A 26892-nucleotide genomic window follows, 5' to 3' on the forward strand; every position below is an offset into this window, starting at 1 on the left:
CCCTAATTGTTCTACTGGTTTTACAGTTACCAAGCTGTAAAGCACCTCATCACTCTTGTTAATTCTTTCTTCCTTTTGAGCTGCCAGTTAGTAATCAATTATTACCCTTGTCATTCATGCTGCAGCACAGCAGCTGGTCACAAGAAGCCTCTGTTTCATTGGGCTGGAGCCAATCAAGTCCCTCCAGCTGTCCCTTGCTGCTCTGAATCATAATGTACAGTACTTGTTGCTTTACAAGTTCCTTTACCAGACTGTTTTTTTTTTTTTTTTTTTTTTTTTTTTTTTTTTTTAAAAAAAAAAAAGAAAAAAAAAAGAAAAAGAAAACTAAATAAAGTTTTAGCTCCCAGTTCTACCCTCACAGTACATCTGGCTGCTAGATGTTGAAGTAAACTCCCTAATGCTGCATTTTTATGAGGGGTGGGGGGAATACTCTATGTTAACACAACAGATATTTTTGTCATATTTTCCATTTTATGAGGTGACTGCATTGATATAAAGACTGCTGACAGATCAAAGGTTTCACTGGTAAAATGATATGAAAGGCAGAGACATTAGCATCCATCAAGATCCTGTTAGGATTTGCAGAACAGGGGTTCTGGGCCTCCCAAGTAAAACCTAGCAGGAAGGTCTGCGAGCCTGCATAGCAAATGAAAAGAAAACAAGAGAGGGCACACAGAATATTGGAGGAGGTAGTGACCCACAAAATGGTAGCAATTCGAGCTGCAAGGCACTCTGATTGAATTGCAGCGGAGGCAAACACTCTCAGGCTTGCTGTTCTTGTTATGGAGCAATACACAGTTCAGCATCATGCTCTGAGCCATCAGCTAGCCTTTCAGATGACTTCAATTCAGAGGGGGAAACAACGGTATCATCACTTTCCTGGTTGTCTTTGTTCCCAGTTCCCACTGATTGACTAAAGGCTGCTGAGATAAGAAATCTTGCAAAAATACCCAGCCAACATGTCAAATATCAAGGGAGAAGTGGCTGGGTTTGGAGAATCGATACTATCATCCTGTAGCATACGTTCCTCTCTGTCTAATTTAATCAAAAGGAAGAAACAGATTTCACGACTCCGCTACTGATGTGGGTATTTTCATTGGCTTCAGTGGAGCAAATCACAGGAATATAAGTTTGGGAAACATCTTTTCCAGCAACTTCTTTTGCTCTCTGATGTGCCCCAAGCAACCAATTTCATGGGAGTATTAAGTGACAAATTAAAGCATGGTCTAACCCCCACCAATTACATCCTGTTGCTACAAGAATTTTGCCCCTCTTGCACCCCTCTCCCCCCCCCCCCTCCCATTATTTAGGAATCCAGTTAGTGTTAACTATACAACAGCCATCAATGATGTTATCTAAAAGTGTCTAGTTTTTATTGCTGTTGCAGCTCATACTAGTAGAATCATCTCTGCTAAACTGAACACAAAAAAACTTTTACAAGAGCACTGCACACATCATACAGTGCATATTTGCTATGGTGCTGGTAATAGCCAAAGAGGGCATTATTAGCTATAGCCATTGACAAGTCAAAAGAGATGAAATGCAGTCACGCATGTTGCATGTGAGAAGACCTACTGCTTTCATTTGCCAGTTGTTTGGGCCCAAGTGCATGGATGGTGATGGTGCCCCAGTGTCATTTTTACTGATGCTCAAGTCTCAGAAGAGCTAAAATCATGTGATACAGTGCTGTGCAGAAGAATCCCACAACTTAAGTCAGCATAGGTGTCAGGCCTGGTACAGACAATACACCTTACCCTCCTCTTCAGTTTTATCGGCTCTGCTCAGAGGACTGGATTTCTTTGATATGAAGGTTGTGTGAGCCTGGGCTGAGCACCGCACTGTGGAAGGTAGATTGCTTTGGATATCCTGACTGCCTTGCAGGCTGGTTTGATTATCTCCATATGGCCTAGCATAGTGCTGTGTAGATGGCCCTTTTGAAAGGCAGTGTGTTTTGTCATTGTGTACTTCAGGGATGGAATTAATTTTTGGTAAAGGGCCAGCACCAGGGTATGCTCTGCTGATGTCTTCCTTGTTTGTGATCTGTACTTTGCTTGGGCATGGAGGTCTGCTGATGTGTGGTGCTGTGTAGCTGGCTTGAAGCTGTGAGACCTACTGACTTTCAAGGAAAAGAGGAACTCAAGTGGAGTAAGTAGTTCCCTTCAAACAGCAAAGTTTTCAAAGGAAGGACAATTTCTGATGTATAAAATGATCTCATGAAGAGGTTCCGAAAGACCTGGTAGAAAAGGGAGATTTGCAGAACTGTCACATAAACTCTTCACAAAGAGCTAAATTCCCCCCAAATGAGTGTCCTTTTCCATGCAAATGGTTGAGAGTCTGGTGCCATTAAAATCCTCTAGGCACAGAACTGATACAGATTTTCACTGACAATTGATTCCAAGGGTCTTCTAAGATTCCTGGCCTCCCAAAATCTTCTCTGAGGATTTGCTAATAGAATTAGTCTTCAAAATCTGTGAGAAATACAATGTGATGAGAGAAAGTGTGAGAGCTGCGTGGTTCTGACTTTCCATATTGTCTTAGAAGAACTACTGATAGGACTCCTTGACATCCATCACTGGAGACACGCCAAATTGGCACTATGTATTTGATTTCTGTCTTACCTGTCAAACAACAACAACAAAAAAGTAGTGAAACAGAGCAATTGCAAAAATATATTTTGGAGTTACACACACATTGAAAGATAAAATGTAAGTATTTACTTCTGGTTTTGATGTCTTGAAATTACAAAAACAAAACTCCTTTTAAAGGAAAAAAAATAGCTGTTGTTCCAGTACAGAAGAGGTTTGATCTTATTAAAACATTTCTTTTAATTCTGTATGGGTTTTGGCATGGCAACATTCAAAACTGGCAAGTTTCAGTGGAAAGTTTAAATTTTGATGAAATGACACCTTTTGAGATAAAAATATGCTGTTGGAAATTTTTTTGCTAGCTCTGCTCAGAAACTAGTTCTTTGCTTCTGGCTTTTCTACAGACATCTTGAAAATTTGTAGGAAGACACAAATTTTACCTATGGTAAAAGGTAAAAATGTGGTAAAATATGGTAAAGGCAAAAATGCTATCATAGGAGGTCCATCACCTCACATCATATTTAGCATTCTTCTATTGCTGTGTGCTTGTGCACATATGCATTTGTTTAATGGCTAGTTTAACTGATCAGTCATGTGAATTTCATCTTTCTATGAAGTCTAAACTTTTTGTAATGCAATGTAAAAAGTAATATGTAATCATAATATAATATAATGTAGTATGATATAATATAACATGAGCTAGCTGTGTAGGCTCCTCCAATGGAGAGAAACATGGGATTCTTGAGAATTTTAGTGTTCTGATCTATCTTATATTTCCTTGTTCTGAATGAAAAGTTATCTCCATCATTCAGCTCATCTGAAACTATACATCTCTGGTTGTAGTTTGACACTGCAATGAACAGAATCACAGAATCACAGAATTTCCTAGGTTGGAAGAGACCTCAAGGTCATCGAGTCCAACCTCCAACCTAACGCTAACAGCCCTCCACTAAACCATATCCCTAAGCTCTACATCTAAACGTCTTTTGAAGACTTCCAGGGATGGTGACTCCACCACTTCCCTGGGCAGCCTGTTCCAGTGCCTCACAACCCTTTCAGTGAAGAAGTTCTTCCTAACATCTAACCTAAAACTCCCCTGGCTCAACTTAAGCCCATTCCCCCTCGTCCTGTCACCAGGCACGTGGGAGAACAGGCCAACCCCCACCTCGCTACCTTGCTTTAAAAACTTGCAATAACAGATCAGAAATGCTACATCCACAGAACACCAAGATAAGCATTGTGTCATCTCACCTTGTCAGTTCAAATACATTAGAAATTGTTAAGAGCTTGTTCTTGTACAAGCAGGGTCTATGCCAGATCAGGCACTGTGTGTTGCTGCTCTCTAGCTTTATGCTATACCACAGATGTGTGATGAAACTGGGCTCAGACTTGCCTTAAATCAAGACTAAAGGCCAGAAGCTTCTTAAAGTAGTGATCACACCAGAAATAGCAATAATAAAACTGACAGTAGATTTTACTATTTTCGGAATTAACTCTGCAATTATAAATGCATAGTTCAACTTTTGCTCTTTGTGTGAAGCTCTTTGCTAGTACCAGGCATATATCACAGGTATAACTACCTCAAGAGAGAGTAAGTTTGTGAAACACGTCTGAAAACACATTTCCACATGCAGACCACATGCAGAGTTTTCTTCTTTTCACTGTGTTTCATATAGCAATGCTTTCTGATTTCTTCAACTAATATCCACACTTTTGTTTTTTTCTAAATCTCAATTTCCAGTAATTTTGACCTCCCTTCTCTTCCCCCAGAACTGGAAATTTGAGGTTAATAGCTTTCTGAATATCCCACCAAAATAAAAGGTTAAACTTAATAAAAATGCAAAACAAACTGCAGTATACCTGTAGATCAACATCCAGATGTGAGGTACTGGACGAAATGCTCCTTGTCTTCATTGGACTTCATACTGTGGAAGTCTGAGTGCTGAAGGGTGATCATGGGAAAAGTGCTACTGGTTTTTCTCATCATAATAAGCTAGTGTTTTCAATATAGTCTGGTCGCTCATTTACTTTATAGCTACAGTTTTCTATTCAGTTTGATCAGCCACTTGGAATTCCCAAGTGTCAGCTGCACAGTTTAAAAACTACTTTCCAAAGGATAATTATGCAGACCGATTTTTAGAATCTTAAGTACCTGCTTTTAGAAGCAGAAGTGTGGATTTAGGCACCCATCTTAAAAATGTAGCTCACAGCAGAGCACTATCATCCAGACTCCAAACCTGGACACTAAACTAGAAGTCTGACAGCGTGCGTTTGTCATGAGTCAGTGTCTGTCCATGGCTTGCTTATTGCCAAAGAGGCAAGTGTTTACACCCCTCCATAAAAAAATGCCTCAATGAGAACTAACACAAGGTAATACTAACCCTCCAAGTGATGTTGGTGATTCTGTATGAAACCTACTCATTGCCTTCAATTTTCAGTCTTTGTGCTGTAGCCACCCAAGTTTGTCTTGCTTAGTAGACAAACAGTTGGGAAATTATATTAGTATTAATTAGAAGTCCTTTGGGTTTACCAGATCCTCATGCATTAGTTGGGAAATCTAGAAGCCACAGAGTGAAACCCATTGAAGAAAACTTATATCTGGGATTTGATTAAGAGTTTTGAATCATTTTGTGATTCTTAGAAGAAAACAAGATGTCAATTTCAGGACATACCTGGCCTCGGTTCATAACCTTCATGTTGTTCTCTAGGGTTTTCCAAGAGTGACCCATTTTCACTGGACACTATCTTCAGAGTGAGTTTTCATTGAGACTTTTCTCAACTGTAGAAATCTATAGAAATCTATAGGACATTCATCCAGAGCCATATCATGTCTTTAAGGCTATCTTAAACAATTAAGTTTTAGGTGCGTCCCTGGAGACAAATGAATCTCCCTGAAGCTAGCTACAGCTTTTCAGTACCTTAATTGATTCACATGTGAATCTTTTCCCCATATTCACCCATTCCGCTAAAACTGCTTTTACCAACTCTGTGGTCACTTGGCAAAAAAAGCAGAATGTATCCTCCTCTCTCTTCATGGGCTTCTATCATCTCACAGTCTTCATCGCGTGCCTTCCTTTGAAAATTATTTGGAGCTTGCATAGTTTTCTTGCTGTTTACATTTTCAGGACTATTATAATAATTCATAATTCTTCTATGGTGAGTTGTGTTCAATATCCATAACATTCTTTCCAGAGAGATAAAGCATGTCCTATTGATTTTATACATGGTATATTTGGTTGTTGTTTTCAGTTTTTTAACTGCTTTTGCTCTTTAATCTTCCCTCCCTTTGGGTTTATCATTATACATGTCTCCTGCCATCATGGCAGGTACAACTAATCACTAAAAGGTAAGAAAGTGCATGCTTCTTTCAGATGCATTTTCTGAGATTTATAGAGGAAGCCTTGATTTATCAGTCCTAGGAGCATTCTTAACAATAATGTTCCATTTAAAGGCATCCTCATCATTTAACTGGTTACACTATTGGGCTCTCTGTGTCTGTTTTTCATCTGTAAGATCTTTGAGGCAGGGACAGGTTCATGCCATGGTTAGCATGAAGGTTCACAGCCTTTCTTGTAACATATCTTTAAATTATTCTGTTCTGGTACCCAACAGGTCAGGCAGGTCAGTGAGTGATCTTGATACAACTGCTGCTTTGAGTGGGACACTTCCTTTGTTCTTCCAGACCATAAGCCCTCTCCAGATATTTGTACATGTTGACTACATTGTTCTTAGATGAAAGATTTTGGGCTTCATAGATTTATGCTATGGCTAAGAGAATTTTATTTCATGCACAGTAGTTTCTGGTGCAAGATGTGAGAGCCTCCATGTGAGAGTCTTGAAGCAGGTGAAACGTAAGAACAAATGATTTTTTTCCTTCCTTCCAGAATGGAAATCTTTCTTTCTCTCTCCAAACATGTCTTGATATTTTAGCCTAATAGCTCAAATTATTAATAATAACCCATCAGAGATTTTAATCTGAAAATCAAACATATACTCATTAGACCTCAGTAGAAAAATTCTCTGCTAGAATCCTTGTTTCCCTTGGAGGGCATTTATCTCAACTAGAAAACACGTACAAGTCTTGTTCTCCAAACCATAACTGACACTCAGGTGACAGCTATAACTAGAAGATTTTTAATTTGTTTAATTCTTTTGCATCTTGTATTTTTTCAATATGATGCCAACTGAAGATGTGGTCAAACCATCAGTGCAACAGGAGTTCTATTTCTGCGCTGGTAGAAGCCTGGTGGGATTCTTGCCACTGTGGCAGATTTCTGGTTCCCTATTGGAAGAGTTTGCAAAGTGCACAAATTCTCACACTGCTTTGTTATTTCAAGTCTGATGTTGCCTTGGTGGGTTTTTCCTATGGCATCCCCTAATTCGAACACTGTAAAACCAGATGTTTCCTTTTATGTTGCTACCGATCACAGGAAAAGAGAGAGAAAAACAACAAAAAAAACACAAACACAATGTGCAAAAAAATTTGGCAAGTGACAGCATGAGTGCAGAATTTTGCAATGCTGAGCCTGTGAGCCTCATATTAAACCAGTTCCAAAACAGGATGTTGCAGTGCATGTCTAATATCCCTTTTCTACCACACCCCAGAACAATTTCTTTAGCTATCTGAGCTATGAATTGCATTAAAAAGCAGCAATCAAATTGTGGAAAGATTGTATCCACTTCAACAAGCAGCAGGCATATGTTTTATTCATTTCCTTGTACGAGATGGACAGAAAGGTGTTCCACTTCGAACAGGCTGTGCAGCAAAGGCCCCCTACCCCCACCACTCCCCTGACGGTTGTGTCACTGCAGTGACAGAAGCAATCATACTGTTTGTTAGTCATACCTAAAACTAGCAGACTCATATAGCGGATTTAGGCTCTGTTAATTGCTGGCCCTATCATCTAAACAGAGCCAGGATAAAAATCAGATCTTAATCTTGTCAGTCAGATGGCAATTCATGCCATCCTTGATGAGGGGCGTTTGCTCTTCATGAGGGGATATACCATAGCTCATTCTGCAACAAACTCAAACAGTCTCAATTTCAGGATATAGTTATCAGCAAAGTTTTGAGGGGTTTATTAACATTGTCTCTTGATCTGTGGGATGCCACAATTTATGTAGCTTGGGGAAAAGCACTTAAAAAAAAAACACCATAGTTTGCACTTTTTCTAACAACAGGCTGCTATTTATTATTGGCAGGAACAGAGCACAGGCTTTAGAATTTAAGCAAAAAAGACCTTTGGCAATGAGGAAATGAGCCTAGACATTTTTCATGAATGGGGCAGAGCTGCTTAACTCTGACTGGCTTGTTTTCTTTTCTTCCTATTCACATCACTCAAGTCCCACCTTCCTGCCTTAAAAGGCATCTCGTTCCCTGGCAGCAAGACAAGTATCTGTTTGATGTCAGCACCCTTTTATTTGCTTAAAAGCATCTTTTTTTCAAGCCAGTAAATTGAAAATGACTACCGCGTCGAGAACTAGCCAATTTCCAGCACTCTCTGCAGAACCGGTCTGCTTTCACGTTTGAGAGATATCATTAATTTTCTAATGAATAATGAGATCAGAGAGCTTGCATGCTGTATTATGTGTAGGAAAATGCTTATGTAAATCAGTATGGCTGTGGTAGCTTCCCAGGGGAACTTTAAAGCTTATCATATCATTAAATCTGATAACAATTCATTTTTTTTTAAAGTAATGCAAGAAAAAATAAAGGTCTATTCACCACCTATTTGTAATAATATGTTTATAATATGAAAGAAAAGAAGGCTACTAGATCATATATGAGAAAATGCTACCAAAAATTCCTTAGGCTTTGCACGCTGCACCCTGTATTGAGGGAAAAATCAGCCCATATATTTACATAGTTTAACCTTGTGAAATACATTGAATGCAATGAAAACATTGTCATAGCCCAATGCTAGCATTTGATATGGATTTCACTTTTCTAGGCTTTCTGCAGCAGATAGCAAAGCTCTTCTATCATATCAATTCCAGAGACCTTAGGGATACCTTTCTCTTATTCTCCTTCTTCCTCTTCTTCCTTTCCATATTAAATGATGATCCTGATGAAATTTAAGGAAAATGTCCAGCTTCCTTTTAACATGATTTTAGCCTCCTAGTGACAGAGATGCTTTTGATTTATATCCAAGCTGAAAATATTAGGACAACTTTTTTTTTGTTTGTTTGTTTTTTGTTTTTTGTTTTCCAGAGGAACCGAGATCATCTCCATGGATTTTAGCCCTCATGTTTACCACATAGAAAACTTCTAATTAATCTTCCTGTTTCCTTCCTCCTCTGCTTGTGCTGAGCATAAACAGCATTTATTTTGCCGGTATAATTAACTTTGCAAGTTGCAGTATATATTTTGTAGTTCTTTCTCCTCTCAATCTTACAGCATTTTGCAAAAATGAGTTTTTGCTTCATAGGCATGCAAAAATGGATTTAAAAGGAAGTGCTCTCCATTAACCTAACCTGATGAGACACATCCTCTTGGTTCACATGCTGGAAGATTACAGTGATGTCCACCATCCACCCATGAGAAGTACCAGGTGAGCAGCACTGAGTGTCAGGGAAGCACATGTATATATGTGTGCGCTGACAGAATATTCCTCTTTTAACATTAGACTGTGCCCCCTTCCATGTTAAATATTAAGTACGTTTTGCACATCTGTCAGAAAGTGGAGAAGAATGCATCTGTTCCTTAGGGATGATGAACTGAAATTGGTCCTGATTCAGAAAAAAAAAAAAAAAAAAAAAAGAAAGAAAGAAGAAGAAAAAAAACACACCAGAAAAACCACATCTATTCAGCACAGCACTTAAACTGAGACATAAGTGCCAGCCTGAATAGGGACAGAGTTAAGCCTCTGTTTAAATGCTTTCCTGAACAGGGGTCATTAGCACTAGCTCTCTCACTGAACAATGGATTATTACTAATGGAAGCAGCTAGCATTCAGATAGGCATCCAAACTTTTCGGCGCTTTCTTTAACTTAACTATTTTTGCTGCTACTTGCAGGCCAGTTGGCTGCTGCACACTTACAGATCTGAAGAAGAGAAGGCTCCCAGCAACCTGCCAAGAGTGCCATTCAACTCTGAAGTGCTGGTTTGGAGGGCAATGGCATGAGGTGGTGAATTGAAAGCGGTGTGAGGCAGGTGCAGACTCCCTTTGAACTCAAGAAGCAAAGAACACCTTTTTCTATCAAAAACTTGGTCAACTCATTATCAAGTACCAATACCGAGAAAAATTACCAAACAACACAAATAAATATATTGGCAGATTTCAGAATTCTTTTTTTTTTTTTTATTAGTCTTATCAGAAAACTGCATTGGTTTTATTCTGCAATTAGCAAAAATATTTGAATGTCACTTGTCAAACTGTAAATAAAATGGATTTATCTATAAAAATATCCAGTTTTACTATAAAAATATCCAGTTTTACAAAGCATGTGGATTCACTCAAAGCTCTTTTCAAATACTTTTGCCCTCCTCAGTATATAATTTCAGATGTATCCTTCATACACGGATCATCCACAGACCTTTTAGTGAAGTAATTTTCAGCTGTATTTGCTATCTGAACTCTTTTGCTTTCCAATTTTTTATCTCATATAATGCAGGAGCAGAAGCAAAATTGATTACCAAAGGTGAATTGTGTTCAATCTAACAGAAAACCTTCTATCATAAAATGTCTAGGTTGTGGGTGAGAGAAAACCAGTGTATGTCATCGACCTCAGCTTTAGCAAGGCTTTGAACACTGTCTCCCACAGAATTCTACAGTATCCAAGTTAGGATGTTATGATCTGGATGGGTAAAAAGCTGACTGAATGATAGAGCTCTCAGGGTAGTGTTTAATGGGTGTTGCTCTACATGAAGGTGAAAGCAGACTCCATGGGTATCTACATCTATAGGTCCAGTCCTGTTTAATGACTTTATCAATGCCAGTGGAAGGGTGGTGGAGTGTCTAAAAGTTTTCAGATGGCATCAGACTGGGGGTTCAGTATTTAAGCTGTTGGTAAGGGTGGCCATTCAGAGAGACTAAGGCAGGCTGTGGAATACACCAAGGTTTACAAAATGCAAAAAGGACAAATGCAAAATCTTGCACCTGGGAATGAATAACCTCTGGCAATAGTAAAGAATAGGAACTGGCTGGCCAGGGAGCATGACCTGCATATCTTGGTGAGCGGCAAGCTGAACATGAGCCAGCAGTATACCCCAGCAACAAAATAGGCCCACTATCCTGGGCAGTATTAGCAGAATTACTAGTAGTTTGAGGGAAGTGATTATTCTCCTCTAGTCAATACTTGTTAGACCATGTTAAGTGTGCAGCACTCAGAATTGGACCTCCAGTACAACTAAGACATTAACAAAGTGGAGAGTTCAGCAGGCTGACACCAAACTGATTGGAAGGGTGGAACATGTATTCTGTGTGGAGATGCAGAGGGGATGGGGATTGTTCAGCCTAGAGAAGAGAAGGCTTTGGTTATTGAGAAGATGTATCCAGGTTCTTTACACTGGTGCATGGCAGGAGAAAAAAGAGACAATTAACATAAATTGAAACAAGAGAGGCTCTCAGATATAAAGAAAAGGTTTTTCACAATGAGGTCAATCAAAAGTTGGAAAGGTTTCCCAGAGAAGGCTGTGCAATTTCAATCAACCTGTGGAGTTTTTTCAAGACCCTGACAGGGATATACTAGAAACAGTCGAGCAGAGGGCCACTAAGATGATCAAGGAACTGGAGTACCTCTGCTGTGAGGAGAGGCTGAGCAAGTTGGGACAGCCTGGACAAGAGGAGGCTCAGGGGCGATTTTATCAATGAGATTAAATTCCTGAAGCAAGGGTATGAAGAAGATAGAACCAGCTTCATTTCAGTGGTGCCCATTGCCAGGACAAGAGGCAATAGGCTAGAATGCAAGAGGCTGTGTCTAAACATTAGGAAGCACTTTACCGTGTGGGTGATAGAACACTGGCACAGGTTGCCAGGAGAATTTGAGGTGTCTCCCTCCCTGGAGATCTTCAAAAGCCGCCTGGACAAGGTCCTGGGCAACATGCTCTAGATGTCCCACCTTGAGCCAGGAGGCTGGACCAGATAGCCCCCAGAAGTCCCTTCCAACCTCAACCATTCTGTGATTCAGTGACCTGACTGGATAAAGATTTGAACAACGTGGTCTGATCTCACTTTCAAAACAGCTGATCCTTCTCTGAGCACTAGATGACCTCTGGGCCCCTTCCAAAACTCACTTTCCCTGTGACACTTTCCTATGATTTTCCTATGATTTCCTACGATTTCCTATGATCCATCTCCTCATCTCCTCACCACCTGGACTCATAGTGTTTTTCCTCCTTTCCTCCTCTTCTGCTTTTTTTTTTTTTTTTTTTTTTTTTTTTTTTTTTTTCCTTTCACAATTCTGTATTCCTTTCTCAGACCTCAGAGTTGTCTTTCACTAAGGATGACTTCAGAACCCAGAACTACAGGATAGGGAAAGGTGGAAAAAAAAAGAGAGAGGCAATCACTGCAGAAACATGCTGGCAAACAGTGAGGGTAACAACCCAGAATTTCTTGAGAAGCTCCAAGCAGACACAGGATCCCCTCAAACTGGCAGATCTGTGCTGATGAGTGCATAAAGCACTTGGAAGAGCAGTGGATGGAGCATGACTGCTGAAGAACTCGGGCTAGCATTCCTTTCTAACATGGTCTACATTCAATGAGTGGCAGAGGGAATAGGAAGGGCACTAAGTAAAAAGCTATAAAGGAAAAAGGAAGAAAGGAAGTTTTGTTTGGGAAATCCCTGTAGATTATGGACTTGTGTAAGAGTGTCTGCAGAGCTGAAAAGCAGAAACACAGGTGATATCTGGAATGCATCATTAAAGATGATGAATTAGGGGGAAGAGCTGGTGTAGTGCCACTAAGTGTACCATCAGATTCAAATTGGTGAATTTTGTGCATTTAACCAGCAGCAGAACTCTGTGTTTCCCCTCTTTCCCTAACACTGGGACAGAGCATAGGGTCCTCAGGCATTCCCTCATTGTGAACCAAGAGACTGGCTTTCTTGGGTTTCTACAGATTTTGCATGGATAACAGAATGGCTAGTATCACGGAACCAAGGAGTGAAGAGGTTGTCTAGCTACCTCAGCAACAATGCAAGGAGGGCTGGCTTTAGGAAGAACTGTCTAGCCCATGAGGCAGTAGTAGCATGTGCTTTTTCTTTTCATTTTTTCTTCTGTGCATTGCCTCTGCTGCTGCCTTCTGTGGTTCAGCTGTTTGAATACCTCCAGACTCCTTGCATTTGAGAAATATGGCTGTTAACTCACAGGTAGATTTTTTTTCATTTCCCAGTGTTCTTGGGTGTTGTTTTTTTTTTTTTTTTTCTGTGGTCACAGTAAAAAATTCCATTAGAACTGTTGCACTTAGTTGCTGTTACTGTCACACAACATGTGGCAGAAAGTTGAAGTTTATATCACAGCACAAAAAGAATGGCAGTACTGGGCTGCAAATGAAACATTTCTGAATTACATTTAGATGTATGTTCTTTGTGGTAATATATTTGAATTAGACACAAGAACTACATACAAATGCACAAAGAAAAATCAGATTGAGGGTTTTATCAATATTTGGATTTCATTTATGTATCATCTGACTATGGACAATAATACTGTCTTCCTGGAATTAAGGTCATCTTTCATTTAGGAAGAGATTTACCATCACAGTCAGAAATGGTCACTTGTCATGATAAGGTTTTATTGGTGGATTTGACAAAAATACTCAAAGTAGTGGCTGATTAGTGTAAGCAGGTTACAGTGCCTTTACATAGCAAATTTTAAAGGTTTCAGAGGAACATGGAGGTTGGGATATGATTTAAAACAGTGAAAATAGAAAGAAAAATGAGTTCTGTATTGCAAACATTTGTAACATGGTATGATAAAACAACATTTCTTCAAACACTTTTCTTAGCACTCAGATTTCTGAATTATTCTAACAGTACCTAAAAATTCTAACAGTACCTGAAAGACCAGGTTCTACTCTTGAACTCAAGGTTAACTGCACCTTGTTCCACAAACAGTCCCACCACGTCTCCACATGGAGAAATAAATCGCTCACTGTGTTGAAGCTGTATTGTTAGGGCCAAAGCTTACATTTGATTCTTCGATTCATCAATGCAATCATTTTCTATGGATTTGCAAGACTATTGAGTTATGCAACGTGTAAAACTCTTATGTACAATTGTGTGTATGAATTCTTGTTGCCATTGCTGAAATCAGTGGTGTTCTTTCCAATACACTCTTATTACTGCAAAGAATGCCTACTTTTAAATCACACTGCATGCCCAAGAAATAGTCATGAGTTTCATCCAAGTGTTTGAATATCTAAAAATGTTACATCCTTAGCATTCCATTTCCATGGTGTTATAAAACAGCTGATGTTCATATGAAGACCAGCTCTAATTGCTGGAATTTAATTCAACATAATTTTTTACATTTAACAAACTATATCAGCTTCAGCAAACTGCCTTTGAATCAATCAAACACAGACATTATTCATTCATAAAGCTGGACAGTCGTGCCCTACCTTATGAGTAGGAACATGTCTGAGAATTACTGACAAGGACATGACAGAAAAATAACCACCTAATCTTGTGCAGTGCCTTTTTCAAGGTGCAGGGAATGGCCCTGTGGACTACGTTGGTGTATATTGATGGAAAGCACCCAGAATGAGCAATGTGTTTTGTGTATGGTCTCTGATGAAGTCAGATAGATATTCCTTTCTCTTTAAAAAAGTATTCAGAGGTACTGGATTATGATTTATGCATTTGGGGGTAGGTTTTATAATTATTTGAAGCCTTTGCACATTTTTAAGGTGCATTTCTTGCTCTGATGAAGGGTGAGCATGAGGGATGAGTCTGGTGTTTTATTACTGGGTATGCATAAGTCACCAAGATTCATCCAGCATCTGTAAAGAAAAGAAGTGATGACAGGTGGAAAATCAGAGATCTGTCACTGAATATGGGGGGTGGTAAAAATGTCTATTTGGGCTGTTGGGATTTGGTTTGAGTTGCTGTTCGGCCAGATTCATAGCAAAGATGTGAAACGGCTTCTCCCATATTGAATGGGAATGTTTCAACAGCCCAGAGCAGAATCTCTCTCACAGTCTTCTTGCTTGGCGTTGCTCTATTTCTCTTTCTATGTAGCTGAAAATCTGTCAGGGAAGAAAATGAGAAATTTTCTCATCCTTACTCACCTTACTTTTAATGTCAGAATTTTTCTTCCATGTTACCTTGACTGGGATGCATTTCCTTGGAGATGTTTGGTTTTGATGAAGTGGAATTCTTCTGCTGATGAATTCCCAAATACCTCCAGGCAGAAGGGGCCCCAGTCAATGGGAAACTGCACGAGAGCAGAAGCAGTGGTGTAGAGGCAGCAGTTTGGGAGCTGGCTATTCAGGAAGGCTGGGGAGCAGTGAGAAGTGGGAGTGGAGGGCCCTGAAAGGGAGACAGGCCCTCCCTGCAGCTGGCAGGGGACCAGGAGTAGCCATAGCAGAAGAACAGAGAGGCCTGGCCTGCAGGCAAGAAGCTGGGATGGAAGCAACCCAACAGGATGCCTGTTTTATTACTCTTGTATGGTCTGCCCACAAGGCCCAGACTAGGAAGAGTTGTTTTGTTCCTTCTCTGTAACCATTACAGAAGTTCTGCTTAGGGTATTTGCAGCATTTTTTTTTTCTGGCTTCTCTGCAGACGCCCATTGTTGATTCACTGAAAACTGTGACCATTCAAGCAAACCCAGTGAGGGCTGCAGCCTGTGAACCACTTCTGGAACTCTTGGTGTTTGTACCAGGTCTTCAGGTATCTCCTAGATTTTCATGTGTGGCAAGGGACTAGTGTACCACAACACACAGAACCTTCTAGTGGGGTGGGTGGCATTAGCAGCATTCTGGGTGCGTGTAGGAGACTGACAGAGTTTGCATGTGCACTGCTTCCAGTTTCTGAGGACATCTACCAAACCCCACTCTGCTCTCATTTTGGGTTCTTATTGCCTTTTTATTCTTTGCACCAACAGTCCTCATTCATTTTATGTTTTCAAGCATTTCTCTGCACTTGAGGGACTGAAGAACACTACTTTTTAATGTAAAAGCTGAGATTCTCACTGCTTTACAGCACTCCAGGAGCTCGAGATAAAAATTCAATAAACACTACTATGAAATTTACAAGAACATGATGGGAAGCAGTGGTATTTTATGCTCTTATGCTGGATGTAAATCAAGGACCTCTACATGTAAGTGTTATGTAGATGCTGCTCAGTGGGTATGCCTTTCCGCTCCCATAGAGATAGATTGAAATTGAAGGTGTCTGCTTTTTCTAGCAGGTAGTCAGCACATACTAGTAGCAAGCAACAGTTTTCCTTCTAATATAGCCTATTTTTTCCTTCTCCTGCAACCTGTTTCCTCATGTGTTTAGGTATTTATATCTTTAGCTGAATATGGATAAATGATTGTTTAATGTTTTGAGTGTACAGAGGCCTTAATTAGTCCAAATTCCTGTGTTGCTAGTTACTGTCCAGATTTGTAACTGCCTTAAAGGTGTTTCTGGCTAAAAAGCTATCACTTTGGAGGCTGCCTAGCCAAGAGTGACAAACTCCATCTGTCCTGTAATCCTAGTTCTTTATAGTTAAAAGCATACAGTACTAAAGAGCATGATCATTGTCCATGCTGTCTCATTCTTGGATTTTCCAGAATAAATCGTAGCTTGCCCACAATGCCACAGTTGGAACAACAATCATGCAGCTGTCTGGAGCAGAGAGTTAAGACCATGAGGATGGTGGCTGAGAATAAAATTTTAATTTTCTCTGTGTGAGAAACATGGGAAATAGCTAATCCTGGCTCTGTCTGCACCCACAGCAACTCCATGGACACAAAAAGATGTAGGGTATTACATTAAAGCATTACATCATCAGGACGAGTCCTAATTGGCTTATTTATGGCCAAGGCAAAGTGAGACAGAGCTAGATTCAGATTTCTACTTACCTGGTGTAAATTGGGAGTAACTGCAGAGATAAACTGACATAAGCAAGATTAGAGTCTGGTCTCTTTCTTTGTAGCTGTTTTTGGAAGCAGCTGGCTTTTAGAAGTTAAGGATGTCACATAAATCACTGCTAACAAAGTGGTTCTGGACTTCAGCCTCTAGCAGCTTCTGACCATCTATCTCTGTAAAAGTGATGGTTCTCCATGCAGCTGTTTTGTGTCCAGAGGCTTTCAGTCGAATGGAGTGGACAATCCTACATCTCCTACAGCCTCAAGGAAGCAGTGATATTTGTGTAGCACAGGAAATCAGAAAGAGGCAGCTTGTGAAATGCCATACAATCAGAGATGGGATTCTAATAATGGAAGTCTGCAAAACATGACACGGTTATATCTCATCTGCTTAGCCCTGGCGGGAATATTATGTTGGTCAATATGTAGCCCTGATAACAAAGTAGATCCTTCAGTGATATATAGCTTGTTCATGACTTTAGGCACAATTTACTGAATACAGCCAAGGTAGAGGAGAGTATGTGAATAGATGTGAATACATGTATCTCACCCATACTTTGGCACCTTCAGAGGAGGAACATAGAGGAATTTGTTGGTCTTTTACATTAAATGTAGCTCTCACTTAGAAAACCCAAGGTATTTGACATACAAAATAACGTGAGGCTGTATTTATTTTGGATGCATGTATCCCAGGATGATGATCATAGGACCTTTTTTTTTAATGAGATTATTTAGACTGATGCTGTATTGTGAAGAAAGCCACTTTTACGCTTAGATACTGCTGTTACATATTAGCTAGTCGAAGGTGAATACAGGCTTCATTTTTGAATAGTATATTTGAGGAACAGTTTAATAAGTTATTCTGGTACAGTTTCCATAAGATGATGCCTATCTCGGAGCAGATCATTTTCAAATGATACAAATTGCTGTAGCCCTACTAGTATCAGTTTGCATTGGCTGAAGATCTTCAGATCTTCATTGGTGTTAAATTGCAGGCAATTCCAGGTTAATGTTAATGGGCTGCAGCTTTTGTATCCTTTGATACATTGCTTAAAAACAAAGTCTGATCTCTTTTCAGGACTCTCAGATCATCCGTGCATGCAATTTAGTTAATGGGTTTTAATGAGTATTTCTTTTGTATTGTGTATTTCAAGTAATTCTTGGTATTGGTTGTAGTGTTTATACTTGAGAAGATCAAGTCAGATTTATCCAAAGGAAAGCTACGAGAAAACTTGATAATAGTTGGTGGTACCAATGTGGGAAGAGTCCTGACAGCCAAAAAGAGTCCCAAAGTATCACAAGTATCTGAGCAGACACAAACTCAGATTGCATAAAAAATTTTAACCTGTAAATTAATCACCCTCTGAAAGCCTTCACCACTAAATGTAGTATATTCTCTGTTATCTGAAGTCTTGAAATTGTTTGTTTGTTACCATAGGCCTGCTCCTGTAGTCAGTGAAGTTCTGGTCTGTCTGTGCAGGTCACTGGGAAAGGCTGAAGGTCTGTATGACGCAGAATGCCAGGATGCATAACTATGAAGGCCTGACTTGAGCATTTGCACCAGTAAGTGAGATTAAGTTCATCACTTCAATATTTAACGGTGTTCCAGTTTGACTGAACATACACATTTTTTGTGTGTGTGTGCATGCATTATGCAAAAATCTCCAGATACAAATTCTTGATTATTTACTTTGATGCATTGTCATGTATCGTCAGTCTCCAGAGATAAAACTGCTACCTTCTGTGTTTTTGAGAGGTATCTTTCACGTATATGTTGTGTTTCATCTAAAAGTAAGCTGCAAAGTGAAATGCTGCTAGCACTGGCATTGACTGATAACTAACACAGCAGCTGAGAAGCCATGTGGTGAAGATGCCTGCATTTGCAGAAATAAATGCTAAAATTCTAAGTATGTGAGGTCATCAACAATCTATTTTTATAGGTTGCAATAAGCTTCTCTGTTCCCCCAGCTTGAGGATATAATACAGGCTTGGACAGAAATCTCCACTTTCCCAGTTTGCAAGGACATTTCCCTGCACTTGCCTGTTTTCTTTGGAAGTGGCTCCCAAATATCAGGAGATTCTGATACAGCTCTATTCAACAACCAGCTAGAACCACACAGGAGTTGAAGTAGCTGCTCTGCTAAAAGTGATGTCAGGGCTTTTTGTCATGAGCGAGTACCTGGAAGGCTTTGCAGAACACAGTTAATAGCACAGGAGTTCTTCCTTATATTAGAGCAGTAGGACCAGACATGCATCCTGCAGGAGCCAGGTGGAAAGCAATGCCTCTGCAACAGACTGAAGAAGTTGCTGACATCCGAAGAAACTAGAGAGGGTGTGATAGGAAAGAAAAATATTTTGAAAAATTTTGTTTGCAAGTGGGGGGTGAGTGGCTGTTAGAAAACTGGGGCATTAAACATTGTTCCTCTTCTCTAAGAAAATCATTTCCAAAGGGTGGAGCTGTAAAATACCTCAATATTGTAGTTAGCATTTCAGTAAAATATTGTTGTAGGACAGAGGTCTCTGCACATGAAATCTCTCCTGACTCCCTATCTCTCATGGAAATTCTGGCACATCTTTATTAAAGGGATCAAAAATCCAGCCTAGGGTAGACACCGGGGGGGGGGGAGGGGGGGGGGAAGGGACCATGAAATTTCCTGGGGAGAGCAGGAAGAGGGTGTGAAGGAACCCTGTATCTCCCATGCCTAAGAACAGCTATGAGCAGCATACAGTGTCTGTCCGGGGGCTGCAAGGGGCTGGTGTTGCTTATCTCCTTCCAAGGGGGGTGAGGGGCCGGACAGGGTGAGCAGCCTTTGCTGCAAACAGAGGAGTGTGGCCCACCACGCAGTGTGAGCTGGGGAAACCCGGCTGGTCTTTGCGCAAGGGAATGGCCAGCTCTCCAAATGGGTTTCAGTCTTCACCAACACACCGAGCTGTCTGTTCCTGAGGATGTGGCTGTCCCCCACCCAGCACCTCCAGCCCTGTCTGCAGAAAGCATAGTGATGCTGGGAGGACTTCAGGGCTGGGGCTGCGTCTTGCTCTGCCTCTGGCTCTGGGAGACCCCCAGTTTCCTGGGCCTCTGGGCCTTACTGTAAAGCAATTTGTAAATAAGAGTATTGACATGATTATTTTTTAAAGTGGCAACTTGGCAGACAACAGAAGAAATATGTACAGATAAAGCGACCTTGTGGTTTTGAAAGACAGCCCTGTTATTTGTTTTGAAATGCACTGCCTCAGTGACCCTGCTAGTCCCACAGACACGTCCTGCCTGGAAATGCCAAAACAGGTTGTGCACTATATTTTTAACCAAGTTAAGGTTTTGTTGAAATAAAGAATATCAATCAAGGGCTGTTAGGCCAGAAGGCCACATTCCTTTGACTGTTGTTGATTTCACCGGTATCTTTTGTCTGAAAGTCTTTGCTGACAGGGCATCAGAGGAGAAATCCTGGAGTGGGTGAGGATGAGTGAGGGGAGCCACATGTATCTGCTTCCCTCTCACATGGGTGCCACCAGGGGTCAAGTTCTCAAGCTCTGGAGAGGGCCCTCCAGTGCCCAGTGATTAGTCAAGGGGAGAGCCAGACATCCTTGGCAGCACAGAAAAACATTGTGCAGAGCGTTACAAGCAGAAGTGGAACATAATATATGGGGGTGTGCAAGGGAGGTGCTGCTCATTGCTCCAGCAAGATGGGAGGGGACGTGACCGTGTCTGTCCCCCAGATCCTCCCCTTCCGTGCAGGAAATGTTCTGAATGAGATTTGTGAGTCGGGACTTTCTGACAATTGTGCTGAGGTCCCTCAAGTGTTATGTGCTGGTCTTGGTTAATTGCAATTTTAGGCATAAGGCTGGGTGATTTTCAAGCTAGGGTTTAAGACCATGCATGTAGTAAAACTGAACCAGGTGATTTTTCTTTCCTTTTCTTGGTAGAAAGAATTTTGCAGAAAAAAATACAGTGTTGATTGTCCAGAAACTGCTCACAAATTTGAATTTGCATTTGCTGAAAAGTTGTTTGGAGAAAAAAATGCTAAAATACATTGACTAAAACAAAGGAAAAAAACATGTATCCCTTTTTATCTATTAGCATCCAAGATGTGAGTGAGAGAAATTCAAAGCCTCGCCCTTCCCCGGGGAGATGTGATCCTCAATCAATTTCAACAGGAATTTCATATTTGGAATATCTTGGCTTGTGACATTCACGGTTGTTCCTATGGGAGCCATTCTGCTTTTTCAGGAATACTTAAATATTTACCAAGCTGGGGCGCAGGGGCAGGGAGAGGGAATTGGGGACGAGTAAAAGTGATTGCCTATCCTGGGGACACTTACCAAAGGGAGGGAAGCATCTGAGTCACAGGCTCTGATCTTTTGCATATTTGTTTAGGCAAAGAGGACTTAGGCCAGCAAAGGAATTGAGAATGACTTTCACTCCTCATGAACCTGTGAAAGTGCTTCTGTGGGGAAGGCATTGCCCTGGGAAATAAGAAAGCCCCATGTGAGCCTCCTAAGGCAAAATGAAGGGCCCAAGTTCTCAGAACTTTGCTGAGCAGCTCCACCACCTAGTACTGGAAAACATGGAATACAAATACTTCCTCTCCCCAGTCAATGTTTTTAGACTTTTATTTTATCTATATTGCTCTTTAACTGGAAAGTGAGAGCATCTTGTTTCAAGTTTCAAGTTTTGGGCCCCTCGCTACAAGAAGGACATCGGGGTGCTTGAGCGGGTGCAGAGAAGGGCGACGAAGCTGGTGAGGGGCCTGGAGAACAAGTCCTACGAGGAGCGGCTGAGGGAGCTGGGCTTGTTCAGCCTGGAGAAAAGGACGCTCAGGGGTGACCTTATTGCTCTGTACAGGTACCTTAAAGGAGGCTGTAGCGAGGTGGGGGTTGGTCTGTTCTCCCACGTGCCTGGTGACAGGACGAGGGGGAATGGGCTTAAGTTGCACCAGGGGAGTTTTAGGTTAGATGTTAGGAAGAACTTCTTTACTGAAAGGGTTGTGAGGCATTGGAACAGGCTGCCCAGGGAAGTGGTGGATTCACCATCCCTGGAAGTCTTCAAAAGACATTTAGATGTAGAGCTTAGGGATATGGTTTAGTGGGGACTGCTAGCGTTAGGTCAGAGGTTGGACTCGATGATCTTGAGGTCTCTTCCAACCTAGAAATTCTGTGATTCTGTGAAGTCTAGCATGCTTTATTCAGTGCAAGTTGAAGTGTTTTGCTACACTCTGGAGGAAAACAACTCATGAATCATTATCTGTTCTAAAATCAGTCCTACTCCTTGTCTTGGCTGGGAAGGGTGGAAGGAATTTGAAGTCACAATTTCTCAAGATGCCACGTGGGTTCCTCAGCTTGTAAATACCTGTGGAGATGCTTCAGCTTAATTTTAGAAGGAAGCGATTGGCTCAGAGACAAGGCTCTGTCAGAAAAAGGTGTGATTTTACAGTACACTGCAAAGGGTGCAGGAGTGCACAAGTTCTGTGCTGGGGTTCTCTCTATTCCCACTGACAAAGTGGTGTCCAGTGAGGTGTCCTCCTCATCCAGTTCTCTAAGACAGCAAGAGTGTGCCAGTGCCCTGGCAGGAAAGGATTCCAATGGGAGTGAGAGGTGCTTTGAATCACATGGTTAATGTAATAGCTTAGTGTCTGTTCAAAATAAAATTTTCCTTTCATGGGGAGTTTGGACACTTCTGTAAACTATGATGAAAGAAATTGGCCACTGATTTTTTCTTTCTTTTTCTTTTTATTTTTTCAATGAAAGAGATTCTATTAGTTTTTTAGTTGGGATTGTTGAAAAAAAAAAAAAAGTATTTTCAACTGAAATGAAGTGGTTTAGTTTGCAAAAACAAAAGGAAAACTTCTTTGAATTGATGTTTTGAAATAGAAACTGGTTTTGGGTTAGATCGTGCTTTATAGTAAGGGTTTTCATACCTAGCCTCTCTGTAAAGCCAGTTTTTCTGATAAAAAGGGATGTGAAAACTCTCAAACTCATTTCTACAGTAATTCTTATGGGCAGATCATGTGAAAGGGCAAAGAAGATAAGTGTCATTAACAGCTCAGATAACTGTCATTAACAGCTATTGGCTGGGAAAGTTTTCTAGTATTTCAGAATTGGAGACTCAACATGTTCCTCCCTTTACCACAAATGAAAGCAAGATCTTTCCAATTCTTCTGTAAGCACAAAGACCCATCCTAGAGGAACCAGAAACACTGAGATGAGGGAAGTCTCGCTAGTGCTGCCCAAGAGAGCTGCAGCTCCTCCACTGACACAGGAACAGCAGAGCCTCAGTGCTCACAGGCAACACAGGCAAGGCACAGAAGACATCTGCAACCCAAGAAAACATTCCCTAGGTTTTGTCAAAACTTAGGTGTTTCCATGAAAACCTGGGATTGAGGTTCGATGTATTGGCACATTCAAAAAAAAAAAAAAAAAAGTCCCTAAGATTAGGACAGAATCTTTTTTTCGGATTTTAATTTTAAAACAGAAAATGAGGAAAAGAAGGATTTTAAAAAAATTGTCCAGTGCTGCAGAGACATCATTGCCAGAGGCACGAACACAAGCCAGCATCAGCTACATCTTGTTCTGATGTACTGCACAATGGACTAACCTCAAGGCAACAGTTTTGTTTTAGCAGCTGAGAAGCTCTTCATTTTGTGAATGTTCTCTGCAGCTATGCATGGCTTTTCACATTCCCTTGCTTTTCATGTGGCTGTGTGGATGTTGCATGTTAAAGCACTTCTGTGAAGCACCTTTTCATTTGATTGAGACTTGATGAATTCCAGAAATATACTTAAGTTGAAATTCAGAAATAGAATACATCGTCTCTGTTGCTTCAAGTTCCAACAAAGAAAGCTTAAGGTTTTTATTTATTTATTTTTATTTTTATTATTTTTTCTGTAGGGATGAAGCTCTTTTATCTTATGTCTAAATAAATAAAAGCAGATTGGGGAATACTAATCCACATCACAGACTTTGTGGGCTCAGTTTTGGTTTATAGGTATGGTCTCCCAGTATATTTCCACTGATTTTGCAGGAATTTCTGCTGGCTTACACCATAATAAAGACCAGCAGTAGCACCTTGATGATTACCCTATAGCACATCTCTTTCTTTTCCCCCTTTAGATTTGGACCTTTAGGCTTACTTGGTGCTACCAGACAGTGTATGTTTCCCCAGTTTTAATGCTTTTGTCTTTTTGTGGTGCCCTTTTCCCTGACTCTGACAAAACAATTGCCTCAGCTGGGGTTACTTGCCATTTATAAAGTCTCTTTGGGAGAGGGGGCACAGAGGAAGGAGTCCCCGTGGTGCCCCCTCACTCATTCCTGGCCATGACCTTTGGGACCAGGCACTGTTGCCAGCTCAGCACTTACAGAAAGCAGCTGAGGCAGTTAGAGGGAAGCTGCTGATGTCTCCTGTCCCTTCTTAAAGTTCCCCCTGATAGCCTCCTCTATGCTTCTTTCTGGCCCTTGCTGCCCTCTTTTTTCCTTAGACTTAGACTTCCTCAGTGGCACTGGGGAAAGACAAAAATCCACATCAAGAAAAATTTAGGGAGCTTTTGTGCCCTTTTGCTGCCAGCTCCCTGTTCTCCTGGCCATGCTGTCTACCCCCTCCCGTACATCCACACTGGGCACTCTGCATCAGGAGCTGCCTCTTGCTTGGGGTCTGTTTGACAACTAATGCAGCACAGCTTCATTTATGACAGTGCCTCAGGGCACTTGAAGAAAAGATAAAAAAACACAACACATTGCTACAAATATTAAAGAAAAAAATCCCCTTGATTTGAGGGTCTTACAAATAGCATTTTTATTTTTCCTTAGCAAGATGCATGGTGTGTTGGCTAAGTCTGGAGACAAAAGGGCCAGGTGATTATGACGGGTGGTGGGTGCTGTGTTACTGTGAGGGAACCAGCCTGGAAGAACAGAGTGCAGCCTCACAGCAGCCACCACTGCTTAATGATTTAATGGTTGTCCTCTGAAGGGTGGTGACTGTGTGCATGTTCTCAGCCTGTGGCAAACGTGAGGTAAACCAGGTTACGTTAAACCTCAGATGAAAGCAGCAGAAGTTAAACACTGTTCACCTCGTTCTGTCCAGGGAGTAAGAGCACATACAAATACCTAGCTACCTTGGCTCAGCTGGGGCACTTTAATCTGCCAGGCTGTGGTGACTGGTGTTGTTTGAGCCCTCCCATCCTGTCAACGAATAAGTTAAAAACCAAAACAACAAAACAAAACAAAACAGCAACCTGTGACAAACACTGCCAGCTACACTGTGTCCGCCACATGAAGGTTACAAAGCATACAAGTGACTTATGAGACCAAATTCAGATTACAATTAGACTTTGTGGCTCCTAACCACCTAAATTGTTTTGGGAAATTAGATTTTGGGCCAAGTTTAAAAAACAATCAGAATTGCTATCATGAAAAACAATGGCGTACATGCTCCTGAGTTAACTCAGGTAGCTTTGAAAGCATTCTTCATTTATTTCCTTCTTTGAAGGAGTTGGAAAAAGTCAAAAATCTATTGTCAAGAGGAAAAAAGTTTTTGATTATAGGACGTGGCTTAAATTACTGGTTATAGAATAAGATGCTGTAAGATATATGTAGCTTTTAAAAGGGTAGGTAGTGATACACTCAGTTAAGGGGTGCTCTCCTAGTCTGTTGCCTCTCCTTCGGCTAGTGCTCAGTTAAGAATGAACCTACCTGAGAAGGGTGAAAAATGTTCAGTGAGAGGCACCAACCCCCCTGCGCCCAGCTCCTGCTGGCCCTCTGCCCCTGCTGCTGCTTTCAGTTACACTGCTGCAAGGTTTGCAAGCACTGAGCTCCTTGGAGGCAGAAACAGTGCAGGTAGGATATGATAATCACCAAGATAATCTGGACGACTATTTACAAGCACAATAATGGAAACAGATTTCCATGACCTGCTTCTTCTTTACTGCCACGCTTTCGGCCCGACCCGGCGCAGGAGCTCGGCAGCAGCGTGCCCGGGAGCATTTCACCCCAATTGGCAGGGGGCCCGGGGCTGCGAGGAGGGGGGAGGTTTTTGGCTACTGCTTGTAGTGGCAAATAAGCTGCAGAAGGGGGAGCCAATGTCTTCTCCAGTCTGGCACCTCCACTTTTCTCTTTCTTCCCCAGTCGTTCTCACACCCACTGAGAAGGAAATTGAGAAGGAGGGGGAAAAAAATGAGGTGGGTTAAGGAACACGGGTGTGAAGATCTCTGCCCGAGCAGCTCTTTGAGCCTCCCCACAGGGCAAGATCCTTTACCTGCAAAGGCCAAAGGCTGTGAGAGGAGAAAGAGCTCCCTAGGGCAACCAGGACAGATAGCAGCTTAAAGCCTTGTGACTACCTAACACACAGGTACTCTTACTCCAGGCATCATCCTTGCAGGGTGTCAAAACTACAGGGATGTTTCCTGTAGAGCACACAGACATGAGCTGGCTTGCCTGGGATGTAGTTCAGTAGGAGACATCTCAAATAGCCTTAATATCAAACCAAGCAGCACTCATGCAGAACTGCTCTGATTATGCCCTTCATCCACACACTTCATAACCATCACCCATTTTACTTCCACTGTAGTTCTTCATGACTGAAACAAAAGGCAAGGGAGATATTGCTAATGAGGTGTAGAAAGATGGGCTCTATAAGGTTTTGCACATATGTAACTAGCAGGTTTCGCAGAACTTGAAAACATGCAAACTACATTACCTAAAAAATCAAAAAATCCCTCAACTTCCCAAGAAATACATCATTCCCTGTGAATACCCCAGTATGTGCTGTTCCCTGCTTCCCCTTGGCCCCCAAGAGAGCTGTGGCAGAGAGATACTTCAAGGAGATTGTGGTTTATATTACAGCTGCTAAGATAACCAGGAGCTTTCAAAAAGAATCTCAACGAGTGCAGCTTGTTTTACAATACCAAACTCCAAGGAGAGGGAGGGGGAAAGTCAGTTTGTTTTCCACACTGCCCCTTTATCTTGATGTCAAATATATCCCCTGGGAAAGGAAAACATTTAACCAGCAGATCCCATGGACACACACACACAGGCGCACACATGCGCCTTTTCCCCGTGAAGCCACAGCAGCGGCCGGAGCGTGGCAGTGTTCGGTCTGCTGCCGGAGAGCTGGAGGTCTGTGGGCAGGGAAAAACATTGGCACAAGATGCGCTGGGAGCATTACCTGCAGTCACGGGTGCTGGAATGTGCCAGACCCTGACCGGGGGTCTTGAAATGTGATGCAGATGAAGTGATGACTTGTTTATGGCTGAGAGCACCTCTGAGAGGGGTATAATTGCAGCAGGAGAGGACCATTTAATTATGCA

General features: G+C 41.4%; 2 long non-coding RNA genes across 3 annotated transcripts in view; one reads left to right on the forward strand and one right to left on the reverse strand.

Annotated features, from left to right (window-relative positions):
• Window positions 1-1346: 1346 nt before the first annotated feature.
• LOC311431344 lies at window positions 1347-15467 on the reverse strand. The gene is made up of 2 exons (XR_014689365.1): window positions 14816-15467; window positions 1347-2468 (listed from the first exon to the last, which is right to left on the reverse strand). It is a non-coding gene; the product is annotated as an uncharacterized lncRNA (long non-coding RNA).
• The window catches only part of LOC311431340, a 44270-nt gene continuing 32485 nt past the window's right edge, over window positions 15108-26892 (forward strand). For both annotated transcript variants that reach the window (XR_014689358.1, XR_014689359.1), the window contains exons 1-3: window positions 15108-15191; window positions 15309-15416; window positions 18081-18163. This is a non-coding gene — a long non-coding RNA (uncharacterized lncRNA). The remainder of the gene's footprint in view (window positions 15192-15308; window positions 15417-18080; window positions 18164-26892) is intronic.

This window comes from Aythya ferina, assembly GCF_964211825.1.
Source record: "Aythya ferina genome assembly, chromosome: 1".
Classification (NCBI taxonomy): Eukaryota; Metazoa; Chordata; class Aves; order Anseriformes; family Anatidae; genus Aythya; species Aythya ferina.